This window comes from Salmo trutta, chromosome 19 (assembly GCF_901001165.1).
Source record: "Salmo trutta chromosome 19, fSalTru1.1, whole genome shotgun sequence".
Classification (NCBI taxonomy): domain Eukaryota; kingdom Metazoa; phylum Chordata; class Actinopteri; order Salmoniformes; family Salmonidae; genus Salmo; species Salmo trutta.
Genome location: NC_042975.1, coordinates 38,917,015 through 38,939,509, shown reverse-complemented (window position 1 = coordinate 38,939,509; position 22,495 = coordinate 38,917,015). Strand labels below are relative to the sequence as shown.

Here is a 22,495-nt window from a genome sequence, read left to right as displayed (position 1 = left end):
TCCGGATAGGTGATTGTAGCCCAGGAGTGGCTGATGGAACTCTTAAGCTGGCTAGCTTTGGAATAATTGATGTGTGCTCTGGGACTGACGTCAGCCAATAGTCACTCAGATAGCAGCTAGCTAGCTGCAGGATCCAGGTGTAATTGTCCAGAGCTTGCGATAGAAATCCGGGGATATGGAGAGAAAAATACGTACGGTATGCTCTGGTCTGAGTCGCGTTGTACAAAACTGGCGATAGCTATTCGAGCTAAGGGGTAGCTGATGAACGCCAGCCGTGGTTAGCTGAATACTAACGCTAGCTTTTGGCTAGCTTCTGTTGTGGATTTCAGATTTGAGGTGAATAATACTTTTTATTTTTTTATTTTTTAATTGGTGAGTTGGGTTGCAGGAGAGTTTTGAAGTTGAGTTTTTTAGAAAAAAAATATATAAAAAGATATGCGAAGAAAATAAGTAAATATATATACATGGGACATGACAAGACGAGGACAAAAGACGTCTGACTGCTATGCCATCTTGGTAAAATGTAAAAAAAAAATAATACTAGTCCCGTGCGAATCGACATACCTATGTTTTGAGAGAAATGTCTGAGTTTGATAGGTATTGCTCAAGGTTTGAGCAAGAAAACAAGAACTGATTTGTTGAATTAAACGAAGTGCTGCGCATAGCCTACAGTGCATTCTGAAAGTTTTCAGACCCATTCACTTTTCCACATTTTGTTACGTTACAGCCTTATTCTAAAATGGATTCAATAAAACATTTTCCTAATCAATCTACACACACTACCGTATAATGACAGAGTGAAAATAGGTTTAGACATTTTTGCAAATGTATTACAAATAAACAGATACCTTATTTACATAAGTATTCAGATCCTTTGCTATGAGACTCGAAATTGAGCAGAAGCATCCTGTTTCGATTGATCATCCTTGAGATGTTTCTACAACTTGATTGGAGTCCACCTGTGGTAAATTCAATTGATTGGACATGATTTGGAAAGGAACACACCTGTCTATATAAGGTCCCAAAGGTGACAGTGCATGTCAGAGCAAAAACCAAGCCTTCAGGTCGAAGGAATTGTCTGTAGAGCTCCGAGACAGGATTGTGTCAAGGCACAGATCTGGGGAAGGGTACCAAAAAATGTCAGCAGCATTGTGTGTCCCCAAGACTACAGTGGCCTCCATCATTCTTAAATGGAAGAAGTTTGGAACCACTAAGACTCTTCCTAGAGCTGGCCACCAGGCCAAGCTAAGCAATCGGGGGAGGTGACCAAGAACCAGATGGTCACTCTTACAGAGCTCCAGCGTTCCTCTGTGGAGATGGAAGAATATTCCAGAAGGTAAACCATCTCTGCAGCACTCCACCAATCAGGCCTTTATGTTAGAGTGGCCAGACGGAAGCCACTCCTCAGTAAAAGGCACATAACAGCCCACTTGGAGTTTGCCAAAAGGCACCTAAAGGACTCTCAGACCATGAGAAACAAGATTCTCTGGTCTGATGAAACCAACATTGAACACTTCGGTGTGAATGCCAAGCGTCACGTCTGGAGGAAACCTGGCACAGTCCCTACGGTGAAGCATGGTGGTGGCAGCATCGTGCTGTTGGGATGTTTTTCAGCGGCAGGGACTGGGAGACTAGTCAGGATCGAGGCAAAGATGAACGGAGCAAAGTACTCAGAGATCCTTGATGAACACCTGCTTCCGAGTGCCTAGGACCTCAGACTGGGACGAAGGTTCACCTTCCAACAGGACAACAACCCTAAGCACACAGCCAAGACAATGTAGGAGTGGCTTCGAGACAAGTCTCTGAATGTCCTTGAGTGGTCCAGTCAGAGCCCGAACTTAAACCTGATTGAACATCTCTTGAAAGACCTGAAAATAGCTGTGCAGTGACATTCACCATCCAACCTGACAGAGCTTGAGAGGATCTGTAAAGAGTAATGGGAGAAACTCCCCAAATACAGGTGTGCCAAGCTTATAGCTTCATACCCAAGAAGACTCAAGGCTGTAATTGCTGCCAAATGTGCTTTAACAAAGTACTGAGTAAAGGGTCTGAATACTTATGTAAAAATGTCTAAAAACCTGTTTTTGCTTAGTCATTATGGGGTATTGTGTGTAGATTGGTAAGGGTAAAAAAACAAACAATTTAATGCATTTTAGAAGAAGGCTGTAACTTAACAAAATGTGGAAAAAGTCAAGGGGTCTGAATACTTCCCGAATGCAACGTATATGTGAAGGGCCTACATGTATAAACTTTGACAGTGAATGCTTTTGTTTGTTTGTTTTGTGCGAATTAATTGAACACTGCCAAATGCATAAAAATTAAAAAATACACCCATTGAGCATGTTTGGGATGCTCTGGATTGATGAGTATGACCACGTGTTCCAGTTCCTGCTAATATCCAGCAACTTCGCACAGCCATTGAAGAGGAGTGGGACAACATTCCACAGGCCACAATCAACAGCCTGATCAACACTATGCTAAGGAGATGTGTCGCGCTGCATGAGGCAAATTGTTAATTCATTCAATATATTATTATTACAGTCTTTTACAGTTCTCACTGTCGAAGTGGACAGGTTGTTTGCAGAGTGCACAACCTAGGCTACACTTGTGACAAAAGAAGTTTGTGTTTATTTCATTCCATTTATGAGTTGTATATTTATTAATTGTGTTTTGTTTGGAATGCTCCTGTCAATGTTGAGTAAGGATGTGCACCTGACTACGCATAGAAATAGACCTAGGCTACCTGGCCTGTGCACAAATGTAGGCTTATAAATGTGCCCATTTGGGGATCTGATAGTATTTCTGATTGTCTTAACTCACCACCACTAATGAACTGTGAAGCTTATCAAAGTAATTTTTTCTTCACCTCAAACAGCAAGTAAACAAAGTCTGTTTTTACATCCATTGAGAATGACTTCTTCCCAGCTCTCTCCCTGTCGATAACCATTCAGTGTGAAAGGGAAAAAATTGTCATGCTCTGATCCAGTGGAATCTTCAGAAAATTGGCCTATCCGATTTACTTCTTATCCCTTGTGCAAATGGCTTACAGCTGTGTCTGTCCTGAGCTCACTGGTGCAGGAAACACTGAGGGTCCAGAATATGCAAGCTTTGGCTTTAACAAGTTGATAGTTGATACAATGTTTCAAGTTCCTTGCAGACAGACCATGAATAGCAAATGTGATTTAAGTTTATTAGGATATTTTCTACCTGCAGGCCGCAATGTTTTTATATGTTGGCTATTTTTGTAGGCTATTTTTACATAGTTGGCAATGGCAATATAAATTACTTTTAGATTTGTATCTAGATTTGTATAGTTTTCATAGATCACATTTTTATTAATCATATGACAATGATTTTGAGATAAGACTTTATTATAAAATAAATAAAACTGTTCCATGAAAATGTGCATATGAAAATCATAACTGGCATGCAGATCGGTAGAAATGGTAAGATAAATTGGCACTCCAAATGGAAAAGGTTGCTGACCCCTGGTGTAGCCTATTACCGGCAACTTCGAGCGTAACAGCAGAATCTGCAAAGCCCAGCTGCAGCTGGAGGAGGAGATTTGGGAACAGTTTATTTTCTTCTGGTTAGGCTATCTTGATTTCTGGCTCCATCGAGTCATTTGTGTGTGTCTTAATTATTTAATGACCGTGCTTAAAGCATCAGACAAGCTTAGTAGCCTACATATAGTTGATTTTATTAAAACACATAGGGTGTGTGTATGTATGGAAAAATACACATTTAAAACTTCAACCAGTCAATTGGTCGAAAGACCAGACTACTCTTGGTCGACCAATATTTTTTGGGGTCGGGGACAGCCCTAGTAAAATCTTTGAAATTGTTGCATGTTGCATTTATATTTTTGTTCACCATTCTTTGTAACAAGTCAGATTTGTCTTTCGATGACAAAAATACACTAATCTACAATCCAAATTCCATGATGTTTACATAAAGAAGGTGAATGGCACCTACATAAAATCAAGGGCAAAGTGGATAGGATTATCAAGTCAAGACAATTCTATTATTGAGAAGTGTGTGTTTCTCTGGCTGGACATTGGTCATCGGAGGGAGAGAGAGAGACAGACGCTACTCCTGCCAGGAGGAATCATGCTCCATAAATCAAACTGATGACATAGAGTCCACAGCAGGAAATTATTTTGCTTCAATTGGCTCAGTACATTTTGTCCCATTGGATTAGACATTTTTAAAATGAGGTTATAGATTTGCTGCTCAAGTTTACCTGAACAAATACTACTATATTAGTATGCACCTAGTCTTGTGAAACCAGACGACTGTGTCTCAAGTCAAATGTATTTGTCACATGCGCTGAATCCAACAAGTGTCTTTAAATATTACGCAGTAACTGTCTGGCCATGATATTAGTATACACTGGAACAGCCAGACATATTTAATGTATGTAGGTATGTATGTAGGTATGTTTATATTTACTAAGTTGGACCACTAAAATTATTGTTTTGTCTCTTGTAGGAAACATCTTTGGTGAGCATGTTGGTAGAAGACGTGGTGGCAGTGTACCCCTACCCCCTGGCTCTCCTGTCCATCTTCCACAATGACTGGATCGTTGGGGACATGCACTGCCAGCTCAGTGGCTTCATCATAGGCCTCAGTATCATTGGCTCTGTCTTTAACATCTTGGCCATTTCCATCAACCGGTACATCTGCCACAGCCTGCACTATGACCACATGTTGTGCACCAGGAACACCTGCTGTTACCTGGGCCTCACCTGGCTGCTCACTGCCATGGCCACAGTGCTCAACTTCTTAGTGGGCTCTGCAGTATGACCCACGCCTCTACTCCTGCACCTTCGCCCAGACTGTCAGCTCCTACTAGACCATCTCTGGTGCTGATCCACTTCCTGGTGCCCCTCTCGGTGGTCTGTTACTGCTACCTGAGGATCTGGGTGTTTATCATCCGGGTGAAACCAGATGACAAGCAGAAACTAAAGTAACTTCTTGACTATGTTTGTGGTGTTCCTAATGTTTGGTGGGCTGGGGACCACTAAACATTATTGGCCTGGCACTGGCCATTAACTCGGGAATGGTGGCAGCAAATATCCCAGAGTGGGTCTTTGTCACCAGGTACTTTATGGCCTATTTCAACAGCTGTCTCAATGCTGTCATCTACGGGTTTCTCAATCAGAACTTTTGTAAGGAAAACATACACATCCTCTTACCGCTGTGTACCCCTCAAACTATTTTTATGTAAGGCTACAGGTGTTGGACTGAGGGATTTAAAAGAACAAATAAACCATCCAGTGGCGAGCCGTCATTCAGCCCCACATTTCTAGCAAAAATGGCCTGTTTTGCATGTTATTTTAGCATTAATACGTGTCACATATCAATTTACAAACAAGGTAAAAATAATATATACAATTGTAAGTCGCTCTGGATAAGAGCGTCTGCTAAATGACTTAAATGTAATGTAAATGTAATTGAGTTATTAAAGCCGCATACAAACATGGTCTCTTTTTTGTTTTCTTGAGTAAGGCAACTCCAAAATGCAGGTGTTTCAGCCTAGCTCAGTGCTTTCTGTGGTGGTGGGGCAAGCCAACAGAAAATACGGAGCGTTGCGCTGTGATTGGCTCAGTGTTCTGTCACTCATGGGGACTTTACGTTACTGCAAAGAGGAAGAGGAGACCTTAAATTCTAGCCCTTCAGGTGTTACATTAGAAGTGCTCATCCAAGAAGACTTAAGGTCATTGGCCACAGATAAAATTACATCAAATCAAATTATATGTACAGTAGCTTTGATTGGACTGATCATGTCAGCATCATACTTTCACAATCTTAGCTAGCAGTCATCATCGTGAATCAAGTCGACAATCTACTGGCAAATCCTTTTTAATCCTTGTCATATGAAGAGAAATAATGAAGAGAAATTATAGATAAAATGTATCGATGCTCATTGGCCATTGGGCATTACACAACAAGTTGTAAATCGCAAATTCAACAAGTGGTTTGGAAGAAATCAGTGACAGTGGTTGTGTGGTCCCAAATCTGGTATTAAGGGGCTCTTTTCCAAGTTTATATTGATAAACATTCAACATTGGCCATGCTGTCAATGAAACATGATTTGTGCCACGCTCAAAACAGCTGTTAACTTGACTTCAGTGAGTTTCAAGACAACTGGGAAGTCGGGAATAAACGAGCTCCGACTGGGAAAATACGTTTTGAATGGTCATCCAACTCGGAATTCTAAATCTGGCCTCCAGTATAGTTGTTTTGAAAGCACCATAAATCCAGAGAATGCCAGACTTTGATGACAAAATTTGCCCACGAAGACTCGCCGTGCCACCTTCCTGTTCAAGTGATCACAACAAGTTGAGTCCAAAAATGTATTATATGCTGCTGCATAAATTATGCAATATGCCAGGGAGATATGTATACTGTAGCTAAGAAAGTAATACTAAGTGTATGTTGTGTAGTAAAATGTTAGTAGCCCATGTGCCTCACCCTAATAATTTGGTATATTTACCCCTCTTAATTTCACCTACTGTTCTGACTTGGTGGTGCACATGTAGCCTATAACCTGTTTTAGAGAAATGTAATCATCAAATATTGTAAGAGCTTTCATTGTCTGCTTATACTGTATGCATCCTACGGTTCCTTTATTTATCCTACGGTTCTGACTTGGTGTACAGGGATAATACTGTAAGAACGGCCCATGTTCTGAATTCTGTCGCTGTACATTTCAAAAGTGCTAAACAAATAGTTATATTCACTAACGTTACGCCCATCATAGCGCGCTGATTAATGTCTTAATCGAATTACGGATTGCCTCTTATCCGCTTGTCATCCCCTTATGCCATAGTTTGTACATCTCAATTGTCATTAGAAACCACATTTGTTTAAGCAAGTGAGCCATGTTTTTTTTAAAGGCAGTAAATGAGGCTGAATTAACTGTTTCACTGCCAGACAAGGCTCCGCTGATAGCCAGGTGTAGCAGTGGTAAGATGTTGGGACTGCTGTTAGGAAGGCTTTATGTAGGCCTTAACAGTTTGTGGGTACCGTTTGTCACTCACCGTTATAGTGCAATTAATGTATTGTTTAGTGTTGTGTTGTGGCTTTGCTGGAATGCATCAACTTTATTTATTTTTCCCCCACCATGATTGACATGTTAAAATCGCCACTGAAACCATCACACATAGTGTCAAATAGCACACAGGTAAGGGTGATGGAGAATAGCTAATTACTGTTAATTTCTTCCTTTAAAATAATATGAAAGGGCACAAGATAAATGTCATGCTTTCATAGGCTATAACATGTTTTTGATCAAATTTGTTCAGTGTTCAAATGTTTTTTTTTGCCGTAACCAGTATATCATGCTTTGTGTCATATTTTTGAGCCTACAGAGAAGTTTGTATTGTAAAATTCTGAGACATTAGATATTTAAAAAAGTTGTCCTTTATAAGTTGTACAGAGATTACTTCATAGAGCATATACAGTTGAAGTCGGAAGTTTACATACACTTAGTTTGGAGTCATTAAAACTCGTTTTTCAACCACTCCACATATTTCTTGTTAACAAACTATAATTTTGGCAAGTCGATTTGGACATCTACTTTGTGCATGACACAAGTATTTTTTCCAAAAATGGTTTACAGACAGATAATTTCACTTATAATTCACTGTATCACAATTCCAGTGGGTCAGAAGTTTACATACACTAAGTTCACTGTGCCTTTAAACACCTGGGAAATTCCAGAAAATGATGTCATGGCTTTAGAAGCTTCTGATAGGCAAATTGACATAATTTGAGTCAATTGGAGATGTGTCCCTGTGGATGTATTTCAAGGCCTACCTTAAAACTCAGTGCCTCTTTGCTTGACATCATGGGAAAATCAAGAGAAATCAGCCAAGACCTCAGAAAAAAATTGTAGACCTCCACAAGTCTGGTTCATCCTTGGGAGCAATTTCCAGACGCCTGAAGGTACCACGTTCATCTGTACAAACAATAGTACGCAATTATAAACGCCATGGGACAACGCAGTTGTCATACCGCTCAGGAAGGAGACACGTTCTGTCTCCTAGAGATGAACGTACTTTGGTGCGAAAAGTGCAAATCAATCCAAGAACAACAGCAAAGGACCTTGTGAAGATGCTGGAGGAAACAGGTACAAAAGTATCTATATCCACAGTAAAACAAGTCCTATCTCGACATAACTTGAAAGGCCGCTCAGCAAGGAAGAAGCCACTGCTCCAAAACAGCCATAAAAAAGCCAGACTATGGTTTGCAACTGCACATGGGGACAAAGATTGTACTTTTTTGAGAAATATCCTCTGGTCTGATGAAACAAAAATAGAAATGTTTGGCCATAATTACCATTGTTATGTTTGGAGGAAAAAGGGGGTGGCTTGCAAGCCGAAGAACACCATCCCAACCGTGAAGCATGGGGGTAGCAGCATTATGTTGTGGGGTACTTTGCTGCAGGAGGGACTGGTGCACTTCACAAAATAGATGACATCATGAGCCCAAGCAGACCCCAAGCATACTTCCAAAGTTGTGGAAAAATGGCTTAAGGACAAGGAAGTAAAAGTATTGGAGTGGCCATCACAAAGCCCTGACCTCAATCCCATAGAAAATTTGTGGGCAGAACTGAAAAAGCGTGTGCGAGCAATGAGGCTTACAACCCTGACTCAGTTACACCAGCTCTGTCAGGAGGAATGGGCCAAAATTCACCCAACGTATTGTGGGAAGCTTGTGGAAGGCTACCCAAAACGTTTGACCCAAGTTAAACAATTTAAAGGCAATGCTACCAAATACTAATTGAGTGTATGTAAACTTCTGACCCCTTGGGAACGTGATGAAAGAAATAAAAGCTGAAATAAATCATTCTCTCTACTCTTATTCTGACCTTTCACATTCTTAAAATAAAGTGGTGATCCTAACTGACCTAAAACAGGGAATTTGTACTAGGATTAAATGTCAGGAATTGTGAAAAACTGAGTTTAAATGTATTTGGCTAAGGTGTATGTAAACCTCCGACTTCAACTGTATATGAAGCAAAACAAGTGCCAAAAGAGTTTAAAGCAAGACACTGCTGCGTCATACAGGTAATGAGATAGAAACAGTTGACCTCATCAGTGATATTGTCCCTCATCAGTCCCAGCTAAAAGTTGTAAACTGTAATTTCGATTTAAAGTTATCTAAAATCAAATCAAACTTTATTTGTCACATGCACCGAATACAAGTGTAGACCTTACCGTGAAATGCTTACTTACAAGCCCTTAACCAACAGTGCAGTTCAAGATATAGGTCCTGGATTGAAGGAAGCTTGGTCCCAGGGATGTACTGGGCCGTACGCACTACCCTCTGTAGCACCTTACGGTCAGATGCTGAGCAATTGCCATACCAGGCGGTGATGCAACCGGTCAGGATGCTCTCGATGGTGCAGCTGTATAACTTTTTCAGGATCTGGGGACCCATGCGAAATCTTTTCAGTCTCCTGAGGGGGAAAAAGTTTTGTTGTGCCCTCTTCACGACTGTCTTGGTGTGTTTGGACCATTATAGTTTGTTGGTGATGTGGACACCAATGAACTTGAAACTCTCGACCCGCTCCACTACAGCCCGGTTGATGATAATGGGGGCCTGTTCGGCCCGCCTTTTCCTGTAGTCCACGATTAGCTCCTTTCTCTTGCTCACATTGAGGGAGAGGTTGTTGTCATGGCACCACACTGCCAGTTCTCTGACCTCCTCCCTATAGGCTGTCTCATCGTTGTCGGTGATCAGGCCTACCACTGTTGTCGTCAGCAAACTTAATGATGGTGTTAGAGTCATGTTTGGCCACGCAGTCGTGGGTGAACAGGGAGTTCAGGAGGGGACTAAGTACACACTCGAGGGGCCCCAGTGTTGAGGATCAGTGTGCAGACGTGTTGTTGCCTACCCTTACCACCTGGGGGTGGCCCGTCAGGAAGTCCAAGATCCAGTTGCAGAGGGAGGTGATTAGTCCCAGGGTCCTTAGCTTAGTGATGAGCTTCGTGGGCACTATGCTGTTAAACGCTGAGCTGTAGTCAATGAACAGCATTCTCACATAGGTGTTCCTTTTGTCCAGGTGGGAAATCAGTGTGGAGTGCGATTGAGATTGCGTCATCTGTGAATCTGTTGGGGCAATATGCGAATTGGAGTGGGTCTAGGGTTTCTGGGATGTGAGCCATGACCAGCCTTTCAAAGCACTTCATGGCTACCGACGTGAGTGCTACAGGCGGTAATCATTTAGGCAGTTTACCTTCACTTCCTTGGGCACAGGGACTATGGCGGTCTGCTTGAAACGTGTAGGTATTACAGACTCAGTCAGGGAGTGGTTGAAAATGTCAGTGACGACACTTGCCAGTTGTTCCACGTATGCTTTAAGTACACATCCTGGTAATCCGTCTGACCCTGCGGCTTTGGGAATGTTGACCTGTTTAAAGCTCTTGCTCACATTGGCTACCAAAAGCGTTATCACACAGTCATCCAGAACATCTCATCTTATTCCCGTGCTGAATGAAGGAAAAATCCATATTATGCATAATGGACTTAATACAAGGGACGTTGGGACATTGCTGCAAAGACACCTCGGGGTTGATGATTCACAGTACAGAACATTGTGAAACTAATTGCAATTCATCTCACGTAGCTATAAAAGGAGGGGTGTACAACAAATAAGCAGTATTCAATCAGAAGTTGTTGAAATGTTAACTGTGGGACTAGTCTCATCTATTTGGATTTCACAAGCCAGTTGACAGACACAACACATTTCTGGTGATGTCATCTGACTTTAATCACTCATCACACCCTCTCAAGGGGAACTAGAACTGTATTAAAGAAAATAAATATTCTAATCCTGCCATGTGCATATTGCTATGACCTCTGCTTGCCGCTTGTCTTTCATCCTATACTATCGTTGTGAGAGTGGTGTAGGGTAGAGGTCTTCATGGGTCCAAGAAGTTGGACCCGGACCCAAATAGAACCGAAGACAATCAGACCCGGACCTGTTAATAAAAAATAAAAACTGGGGACCTGGACCCAAACGGACCCAAGAACAATCAGAACAATCAGAACCCGAATGGACCTGAGAACAACCCAACCTAGACCCGACCCTAATGGGTCCTGGTGTGTAGACCAGACCTGATTGGACCGAGTGACAAAAAATTATCTTTATCATCAAGTTGCTCTTCTGGTTAACGAATGTCTCTATATGTTGGCTAGGCCTTTGATAAGTCAATAAATTCCCCTTATTAGTGTAAAATAAATATGCTATAGACTATGCAGAGCCTGGTTGGGTCCATTCGGGTTCACTTGGGTCTATCAACTGTAGTTACATAAACCCGAGACCCGCTGGCAATCAAACAGTACCCAACCCGGACCCGAGGAACAAGTTAGAATTTTGGACCCGGACCCGCTCAGTATATCAGGTTCGGTTGGACCCGTGAAGACCTTTACCACAGAGTTTCTAAATCCAGAGGCACCATGTTTGTAAATACTGTACAGTATTACTGTGACTTTTCAAGCATCAGGTGTGAGTGCATCTGTAGGCAAGAGATAGTCAGAAACAAAGTTATCAGTATTTGATAGGACAACAATGTTGGTGAATAAAATGATCCTATTTTAGAAACATAGACATGGTTAAAAGAACACTGATTGGCACTGCACAAATAAAAAAATATGCCATGTCAAAACTATTGACTTTAGCCTGTGTGCCAGTCTATTTCTGCTCTCTTAATTGAACTCCTGATGAAATTGTCATGACAAACATGACAAGGAGTGGAATGATAGCTAATCAGACTGATTGGTACCCAGGCTACATTGACTTGGTCAACTCTTGGTTTCTATAGACTGGTTGGCTGACAACTTCACAAAAATAATGTATGTGCAACGTGGCCGGAAGGCATGTATTGTTATGATTCTGAAAGGTCAGATGGCTATCAACAAATGACAAGAAGCCGCCATGTGGGGAATCGTAGGTGGCTCGTTTCAGCTTGTTGTATTTTGTTATTGATACCGTCTTGTTTTGAGGTGTTTTGACTGATGTCATGTCTATGTTGATGTTACAGGTCCCATGTGGCGGAAACTAAAATGCAGATAATGTTGTGTTTCTGTTAAACAGAACAAATAAAAGGGAGACAGGAGGAAACAGTTAAAGTTGTAACAGGCGTATTCCTCTAGTGTTTATTCACTTTTCGTTTGATAAAGCACTCAATCATGTTTTCTTTACTAGTTAAAGTTCAAAAAGGTCATGTGTACAAATTACTTTTCCAATATTCTAAAACAAATTCACATGAGAAACCACAATGAAATACATTCAACTTGTTTTCCCTTTAGAAACTCATGAGACCTTATAAAGTACTTTAAGTGCAGCAATATAATACAGCCTCTGTATTTAAAATAGTCCTACTAATACATTAACTTGAATTTCAAAATATACCTTTGCAGTATTTATCATAACCTCAGATAAAAATGAATAAAGGTATAAATGAAGTAGAAAAGAAACCACGATATTATATTAGAGGAGATATTAACCAAACGTTCAAACCTGAATATTAGCAGGCGCCATTTTGTCTAATATTATTCTATTAACTAGCCTAGCTTAACCCATTTATCTCTATGGTGAGATCACTTTGAAAAAAGATTGCAGTCTGAGTGCAGTACAAATGCAGTATGTGGCAAATAGTGCATTCCAATTATTATTTTTTTACTGCAGTAATTATGCAATTCAACTACAGTTAGAGTGCAGTTATTCTGCAATTACTGCGTCCAAAATATCAGTCGATTGCAATTACTGCACTTTTACTGCAGTTTCAAAACTGCAATCTTTTTTTGTAAGGGTCATTTTCACTCGATCAATTTATACATTTAAACTTTTCAATTTCCACATAAAAAGGTAAGTATCACTCGGATAACCATTTCGACTATAACATTTCCTATAGATAATGTGATTGTGTACACTACATACCCGTTAAACAGAATACATTAAAGAGAGACAAGAGGAAACTGTTAAAGTTGTCACAGGCATCTTCCTCTGGTGTTAGAGTTGAGACACAAACCGCTGTGCTCATGCTCCTACCACGTATGCTGCTCGTGGCAACAGGCATAAACCTGAACAACAACTGTAACAACGTACAGTATTTGACAGACAAGTGCTCATTGTGCAAATGTATTTATATGTTCAATAAACATTTGGAGACTAAATATTAGTGTACATGTTGTCAACAGTCTAAAGGCGTCAGCATGCTTCAGTTCGGCTGGCACCTAGCGGAACTCGGCAAGCCGAACCAAACGAGTGTGCTCACATACTCCCTTAAATGACATTCTCTTGAAAAACAAGATAAACAAATAAGAAATATGGTTTGCGTAAAGTGGAATTGGTTCTTATGACCAGGAGCGGTATGATGCTGATTTCGTGTGTGTCAAAAGCGCAAAAAGAGAAAGCTCTGTGGCTCAAGATGTCAACGTATGATGTGGAAAGCTAAGATTTTCAGAGTAGGGCACCGGTTAAAGGTGTCATCTCTGGTGTTTTGTTGAACATAGAGTCTGTGTGGTTTAGGAATAACATTCCAGGAGTGGTAGACGAGCGTCGATTGAATCGAATGATAGACGGAAGGAAGGAGCAAAGCATATCGCTTTTAAAAGTTTTTGGGTGAAGTGATTCTCCCAACTGATGTAAAACTTGGGTATGTGAGATATACGGTGAGACTGTATGTACAGATGCCGTTGCAGTGTTATAATTCTAAAAAGTTTGGACTCGTAGCAAGTGATTTTTGAATGAATAAATATGTAGTAGTTGAAGAGTCAGATGAAGTATGTTGTTGTAATTGTGATGGGAATCACATTCCCAAGTTCCCAGAGTGCCCTGTACGGATGAAGGAGGTCGTAATACCTAGGATCAGGGCGATCCTGCATGTCTCCTATAAGGAGGCAGTGAAAATACCTGAAGGAGTGAGTAGAGAGGAGATGGTAGTGGATGTCCCACAGTCTGTAGTGAATGCCATGCAGGAGAACGATCCTGACATACTAATAGTGAAGAAGGTGGACTTTGTTGCGTCTATAGCACAGGTGATAAATTGAACTACTCAAACTAATCAAAAATCAAAGAAGCTAGACATCATTGTGAAGGCGGCAAATAGATTTTTGGATCTCCAGGACTTCACAGCCAAAATGTTACAGGGGTTCCCCCTCCCAGGTTCCTATGCTTGTGTAGGGATCTGAATAGTAGTAGTTTTTTGAATAGTAGTAGTTCTGTTTGAAATTCAGGGCAGTAGGGTGAATTTGGTTTGTGTTTATTTTTGGTATTTTATTTTTGGTAATTGGTATGATTTGTTCATTTAAAAAAATAAACCTGTACAGTAGGTGGCGGCAATACACCTTATGAGTCTGCCAATAAACCTCAGCGGAAAAAGAAGAAGAACGAGAATAACACGTCAATAGTACGGTTTGTCCATTTTGAGATGCAGTAGCCACTTACTCAAAATAGTCAGAATTACTCTAGGGTAACTCAAGAAATCACACATTAATTTTTATGTTTTTGTCGAGGAACTCTACTGCACGAGTCGGTTTTGTTTTGTTGCTAAACAACCAGCCTGTTCGTCTCTGGCAAATAGTACACACCCTGCTCCTTTAAATTAGCTACGTCATTGTCATGTGATTTAACCCGGAAGTCCCGTATGTTTACATCGCCACTGCAAGAGTCATCGACATTGTAATATTTTATTCAAAAGTATTACTTGTGGAATTTAGTTAAGCCAAACATGGATAACTATAATAAACAATCGTTGAACTCAATGCCAGGTCCTGTTCCAGATATCAGAGGGTAACCTGATACGGATAGGCAAACGTATGCGGCTTGACAGAAATGGTAACGTTAGCAGAAGGTGAATGTTGAACTTTTGTTGCATACATGTCCAGATGATGGTGCATACTATTTTGCGCAAGGATTCTGTCGGTGTGATCGAGTTTCAACCGTCTACGCATACAGTTTGACAACCCAAACAGTGATGCATACGTTCGATGAATCCAAGGTATGCACCACACCGAACGCACTGTAACTGCCAACTCACAATCACTTCCTCTCACTTTCAAATGATAGTTTAACTTATTTCACCGGTTGTCTGTGCAGTTTATCCTTTTGCAGGTAGTAATGTGAGACGGTATATCCACAGGAAAGTGTAATCTAATTAACTTTTCAATGCTCTCGTAGTACATTTACATTGCTATCACCTTAAGCATGTGCAGAACCATGTAAACACGTGCACGAAACACGTAAGGTAAAAATCTGTTGTTCTGCCCCTGAACAAGGCAGTTAACCCACTGTTCCTAGGCCGTCATTGTAAATAGGAATTTGTACTTTGAAAATTTGATTTATTTATACTTTCCCGTGGATATATTGTCTTTATGCATACTACTACTTAATTTCCAGTTTTTTTTTTTTTTTTTACAAGAACACATTTACTTGACAAACAGTGCAGATGCAACGTTTGGTAACAGAATGACTATTCATGAAGTTTGTGCCGTCATTCTGTTACCAAACTTTGCATCTGCACTGTTTGTCAAGTAAATGTGTTTTTGTCCAATTTTCTGTGGAAATTGTGCAACATGATTTTCCTGTGTTTTTATATATAGTTCCACACTATAAGATTAGAATAATACTGTGAAATTGTGGAAATTATGATAATGCCCTTTTAGTGTAAGAGCTGTTTGAAAAGACCGCCTGAAATTTCAGCCTGTTATGGTGGGATGGAGTTTTGGTCTTCCTGGTGACATCACCAGGCAGTAAATTAGTTAATAGACCAATAAGAAATAGTTCCAAACCTCTCTGCCAATAAAAGCTCGTTTTGAGTTTTCCCCTCCCGACTCAGACCACTCCCAGACAGCCCCAGCAAAATTCTTACTTGAGAAATGTCTTTGCTAAGAAGCTATTTTTGTTTATTTTTACAATTCACATTTTTTTTTAAATCACAGTAACGTACTTCATTGTTATCCAGAAATTATTTGATATTGTGATTAAAAAGGGCTGCATTGGACCTTTAAAAGTAGACCTTGTGCATAGCAGTTATATGGTTTGTTTACATTTTTAATCATTGGTTTTTGTTTGACATACATTTTTAAAGTGAAAAATCTGGGTCTCAGCATTACTCTGTTACCATGGAATTTATTTGCCCATATGAATAAATTATACTGGAAAGATTTTTATTTGTTACTTATACAGTTGAAGTCGGAAGTTTACATACACTTAGTTTGGAGTCATTAAAAGTCGTTTTTCAACCACTCCACAAATTTCTTGTTAACAAACTATAGTTTTGGCAAGACGGGAGGCTTACAAACCTCACTCGGTTACACCAGCTCTGTCGGGAGGAATGGGCCAGAATTCACCCAACGTATTGTGGGAAGCTTGTAGAAGGCTACCCGACACGTTTGACCCAAGTTAAACAATTTAAAGGCAATGCTACCAAATACTAATTGAGTGTATGTAAACTTCTGACCCACTGGGAATATGATGAAAGAAATAAAAGCTGAAATAAATCATTCTCCCTACTATTATTCTGACATTTCACATTGTTAAAATTAAGTGGTGATCCTAACTGACCTAAGACAGGCAATGTTTTCTAGGATTAAATGTCGGGAATTGTAAAAAACTTGGTTTTAATGTTTTTGGCTAAGGTGTATGTAAACTTCCGACTTCAACTGTACGCCTATGGATGTGTAGCTAGCTATCTAGCTGATCTGTGTATGGACCCAAATGTTTGGTATACATATTAGTTCAGAACCTATGAACCTCAGCTATCATAGCCTGTTGTATCAACTTCAAAACAGTCTGAATGACATTTTAATGAAGCCTATGGATTGAGTAGAATATAATATCACTTTGTGCCAAGGATGCAAATATTATATACATGTAGTTATTACCATGCATGACATCCACACATTGTAGCCTGTACATTAAATATATTCACTGATCATGTATTCTACCTTGGCAAATAAAGGTGCAGTTCAGGTATGAGTGTCTTTGAGATTATTTTTCAGTCATATCCAATACCAGGAGTATCAAATTCCAGTCTTTGAATGATGTGTCTGCATTACAATTAAACACTTCAACAGTGTTTACCAATCTTGGTCCTGGGACATCAATGGTTATATATTGTAACTAATAGACTAGAAAAAGGATTTAACTAGTTAAAGGCTGATTTGTAATTCATATATACAGAAATATCATTTTAAAAAAACAGTACACTACACTTCCTATGCATCATGTAAATAGCCTAAAACCGTTTAATCTCAATATCTAATGCCCTTCATCTGCATTGAGGGGATAAACACAGGATAGGTGTAGTATTTCATCAAATGAGACTTAATTTCAACCAGTAGAGAATGAAACGCTTTATTGAAAGAAGCTAATTATCCAAGTGTTATAAATACATGCATTATAAATATAATTGTAATATTATAAAAACAAGTTAAATCTGTACTTCAATGCACATCTGTTGTGCATTATAAAAACAGGAAGAAAGAGGAGGTGGCAAGAGAGGTGGAAAAGACAAAGGGAAAGAGGTAAGAACATAGGAGCAGGGAAGGCAGCATATGATTCATGAATTACAGTGCTACCCAAATTTTCTCTCAGTTCATCACAATTACATAATAGTGTCTCTAGTCGGCCTGAAGGTTATCTTAAGAGCGGGTGAGGTGGCGATGATGGGACTGGGGGTTGGCATCCTCTCACATCAAAACATATCTGCATGTTTAAGCCTTGTTTTTATTTTTTATTCTAACATTATTAGTCATCATAATAATCAGGTGAAATGCGAAACTGACCTTTGATCATTGACTCTGGGACTAGTGCATCTCTATTTGTTTTTCAATGTAAAGCATCTCTTTATTAATATTACTTCCTGTTGACCTGACCAAGTGCCCTCTATGTAGCCAGTTCAGATGCGGGATGGGTTCACCGACACAGATGATATAACCTAGTGGATTTAGGGAGAAGAGGAGAGAGGGATGAAGTGAAGGAGAGAGACTGTTATTGAGAAAATAAGGTAGTTAAAGAGACAGTGTTCAACAGGAATATGTGTGGCTTCACCTGGTGTCCACACCACACTAAGTGGCTGCAGAGTACTTTATGCTGAAAAACATGAATGGGCACACGAGGACAAACAATATAGCGTAGTTATAGAAATAATGAAGTGTCTTACTATTCTCCATGGTTGTCCCTCTTTGCCTATTCGTTGAAGGTGGAAGGAGCCACAGTTATACACTTGCGCCTGCTTACTGCACAACACAATCCATAAATCAGATTGATACATGAGTGTGTGGGTTATAGGGTGTCTTATTGTTCTACATATTTTCAATATGGGTGACTCTTAAAAGTAAAGGTCGACCGATTAATTGGCACAATTTGGCCGATTTCAAGTTTTCATAACAATCTGTTATCGGCCTTTTTGGACGCCGATTATGGCCAATTACATTGCAATCCACGAGGAAACAGCGTGGCAGGCTAACCACCTATTACGCGAGTGCAGAGTCAAAAGGACCTTGTGGCTGCAAGGAGCCAAGGTAAGTTGCTAGCTAGCATTAAACTTATAAAAAAACAATCTTCACAATCACTAGTTACCTACACATGGTTGATGATATTAATGGTTAACTAGCTTGTCCTGCGTTGGATATAATCAATGCGGTGCCTGTTAATTTATCATCGAATTACAGCCTAATTCAACTTCACCAAACGGGTGATGATTTAACAAAAGCACATTCACGAAAAAAGCACAAATGTACCTAACCATAACATCAATTCCTTTCTTAAAATCAATACACAGAAGTATCTTTTTTTAACCTGCATATTTTGTTAAAAGAAATTAATGTTAGCAGGCAATATTAACTAGGGAAATTGTCACTTCTCTTGCGTTCAGTGCAAGCAGAGTCAGGGTATATGCAACAGTTTGGCTCGTTGTGAGCTAATTTGCCAGAATTTTACATAATTATGACATAACATTGAAGGTTGTGCAATATAACAGCAATATTTAGACTTAAGGTTGCCACCCGTTCGATAAAATATGGAACGGTTCCGTATTTCAATGAAAGAATAAACGTTTTGTTTTCGAAATTATAGTTTCCAGATTTGACCAAATTAATGACCAAAGGCTCATATTTCTGTGTTTTATTATATTATAATTAAGTCTATGATTTGATAGAGTAGTCTGACTGAGCAGTGGTAGGCAGCAGCAGGCTCATAAGCATTCATTCAAACAGCACTTTACTGTGTTTGCCAGCAGCTCTTAGCAATGCTTGAGGCACAGCGCTGTTTATAACTTTGTCTATCAACTCCCGAGATTAGGCTGGCAATACTAAAGTGCCTATAAGAACATCCAATAGTCAAAGGTATATGAAATACAAATGTTATAGAGAGAAATGGTCGACGCTTCATAATTCCTACAATAACTACAACCTAAAACCTCTTAACTGGGAATATTGAATCACCAGCTTTCATATGTTCTCATGTTCTGAGCAAGGAACTTAAATGTTAGCTTTTTTTACATGGCACATATTGCACTTTTACTTTCTTCTCCAACACTGTGTTTTTGCATTATTTAAACCAAATTGAACATGTTTAATTATTTATTTGAGACTAAATAGATTTGATTTATGTATTATATTAAGTTAAAATAAGTGTTTATTGTTCATTCAGTATTGTTGTAATTGTCATTATTACAAATATATAAAAATTGTCCGATTACTCGGTAGCGGCTTTTTTTTGGTCCTCCAATAATCGGTATCGGCGTTGAAAAATCATAATCGGTCGGCCTCTACTTAAAAGAGCCTGTTTTGTTTTTGTACAGACATCCCTTACCTAAACAGCACCCTCACCTGAGAAGTAGAATTCAAAGGGAGAGAAACTGGGAATTGAAAAACTGCAGTTGGCATGGCTAAGTAAATGAAATAATACTCTTATTGCAATGTGAATGGCTCTTAAAAGAGCCTTTGGTTGTGCATAGTGTAGTCTATGGTGTTGCCAGGGAACAGAACCCTCTTCGAAGAAGTAGGAGGTGAAAATCTCCCGCACACGGATTGCCTCTCTTAGGAGGACCCGCAGTTGTTGGACCCCATCCTTGAAACATCCTGCAGAGCAGCAGACTTCCCCTCTGGCACACAGCGGCGAGCTGCAGATCCCCTCCTGGTCCTCGTGTTCATCCTAATGAAGTTATGCAGGAATATATACAATATAGCAATTAAACACTGGAGTGATAGATGTGCAGAAGATGAATGTGCAAGTAGAGATACTGGGGTGCAAAGGAGCAAAATAAATAAATACAGTATGGGGATGAGGTAGTTGGATGGGCTATTTACAGATGGGCTATGTACAGGTGCAATGATCTGTGAGCTGCTCTGACAGCTGGTGCTTGAAGTTAGTGAGGGAGATAAAAGTATCCAGCTTCAGCGATTTCTGCAGTTCGTTCCAGTCATTGGCAGCAGAGAACTAGAAGGAAAGGCGGCCAAATGAGGAATTGGCTTTGGGGGTGACCAGTGAAATATACCTGCTGGAGCGCGTGCTACGGGTTGGTGCTGCTATGGTGACCAGTGAGCTGAGATAAGGCGGAGCTTTACCTAGCAAAGACTTATAGATGACCTGGAGCCAGTGGGTTTGGCAACGAATATGAAGTGAGGGCCAGCCAATGAGAGCATACAGATCGCAGTGGTGGGTAGTATATGGGGCTTTGGTGACAAAACAGATGGTACTGTGATAGACTGCATCCAATTTGCTGAGTAGAGTGTTGGAGGCTATTTTATAAATGACATCGCTGAAGTCAAGGATCGGTAGGATAGTCAGGTTTACGAGGGTATGTTTGGCAGCATGAGTGAAGGATGCTTTGTTGCGAAATAGGAAGCCAATTCTAGATTGAATTTTGGATTGGAGATGCTTAATGTGAGCCTAGAAGGAGAGTTTACAGTCTAACCAGACACCTAGGTATTTGTAATTGTCCACATATTCTCAGTCAGAACCGTCCAGAGTAGTGATGCTGGACAGGCGGGCGGGTGCGGGCCACGATCGGTTGAAGAGCATGCATTTAGTTTTACTTGCATTTAAGAGCAGTTGCAGGCCACGGAAGGAGAGTTGTATGGCATTGAAGCTCGTTTGGAGGTTAGTTAACACAGTGTCCAAAGAAGGGCCAGAAGTATACAGAATGGTGTCATCTGCTTAGAGGTGGATCAGAGAATCACCAGCAGCAAGAGCAACATCATTGATGTATACAAAGAAAAGAGTCGGCCCGAGAATTGAACCCTGTGACACCCCCATAGAGACTGCCAGAGGTACGGACAACAGGCCCTCCGATTTGACACACTGAACTCTGTCTGGTGAACCAGGCGAGGCAGTTGTTTGAGAAACCAAGGCCGTTGAGTCTGCCGATAAGAATGTGGTGATTGACACAGTCGAAAGCCTTGGCAAGGTCGATGAATACGGCTGCACGGTATTGTCTTTTATCGATGGCGGTTATGATATCGTTTAGGACCTTGAGCGTGGCTGAGGTGCACCCATGACCAGCTCGGAAACCAGATTGCATAGCGCAGAAGTTACGGTGGGATTCAAAATGGTCGGTGATCTGTTTGTTAACTTTGCTTTCGAAGACCTTAGATAGGCAGGGTAAGATAGATATAGGTTTGCAATAGTTTGGGTCTAGAGTGTTTCCCCCTTTGAAGAGGGGTATGACCGCGGCAGCTTTCCAATCTTTGGGGATCTCAGACGATACGAAAGGGATGTGGAACAGGCTAGTAATAGGGGTTTCAACAATTACGGTGGATAATTTTAGAAAGAGAGGGTCCAGATTGTCTAGCCCAGCTAATTTGTAGGGGTCCAGATTTTGCAACTCTTTCAGAACATCAGTTTTCGGGAGAAATTATTATTATTTTACCTTTATTTAACTAGGCAAGTCAGTCAAGAACAAGTTCTTATTTTCAATGATGGCCTAGGAACAGTGGGTTAACTGCCTTGTTCAGGGGCAGAACGACAGATTTGTACCTTGTCAGCTCGGGGATTTGAACTTGCAACCTTTCGGTTACTAGTCCAACACTCTAACCACTATCCTGCCGCCGTGGTAGGGGTAGACAGGTGGAAAGCATGGCCAGCCGTAGAAAAATGCTTATTGAAATTCTCAATTATCGTGGATTTAGCCTCAGTGCAGTGGGCAGCTGAGAGGAGGTGCTCTTATTCTTCATGGACTTTACAGTGTCCCAGAACATTTTGGAGTTTGTGCTACAGTATGCAAGTTTCTGTTTGAAAAAGCTAGCCTTTTCTCTCCTAACTGCCTGTGTATATTGGTTCCTAACTTCCCTGAAAAGTTGCGTATCGTGGGGGCTATTCGATGCTAATGGAGTACACCACAGGATGTTTTTGTGCTGGTCAAGGGCAGTCAGGTCTGGAGTGAACCAAGGGCTCCATCTGTTCCAGGTTCAACATTTTTTGAATGGGGCATGCTTATTTAAGATGGTGAGGAAAGCACTTTTAAAGAATAAC

At 40.4% G+C, this 22,495-nt stretch overlaps 1 protein-coding gene and 1 pseudogene across 1 annotated transcript in view; both read left to right on the top strand.

Moving 5' to 3' along the window:
• The first annotated feature begins 4,478 nt into the window (after window positions 1-4,478).
• On the top strand, window positions 4,479-5,322 carry LOC115153706 (melatonin receptor type 1C-like; annotated as a pseudogene).
• Window positions 5,323-14,571: 9,249 nt separating this feature from the next.
• Window positions 14,572-22,495, top strand: part of LOC115154557 (neuronal PAS domain-containing protein 2) — a 100,486-nt gene continuing 92,562 nt past the window's right edge. The window contains exon 1 of the mRNA XM_029700879.1: window positions 14,572-15,017. The gene's annotated coding sequence lies outside the window, so the exon portion shown is untranslated. The remainder of the gene's footprint in view (window positions 15,018-22,495) is intronic.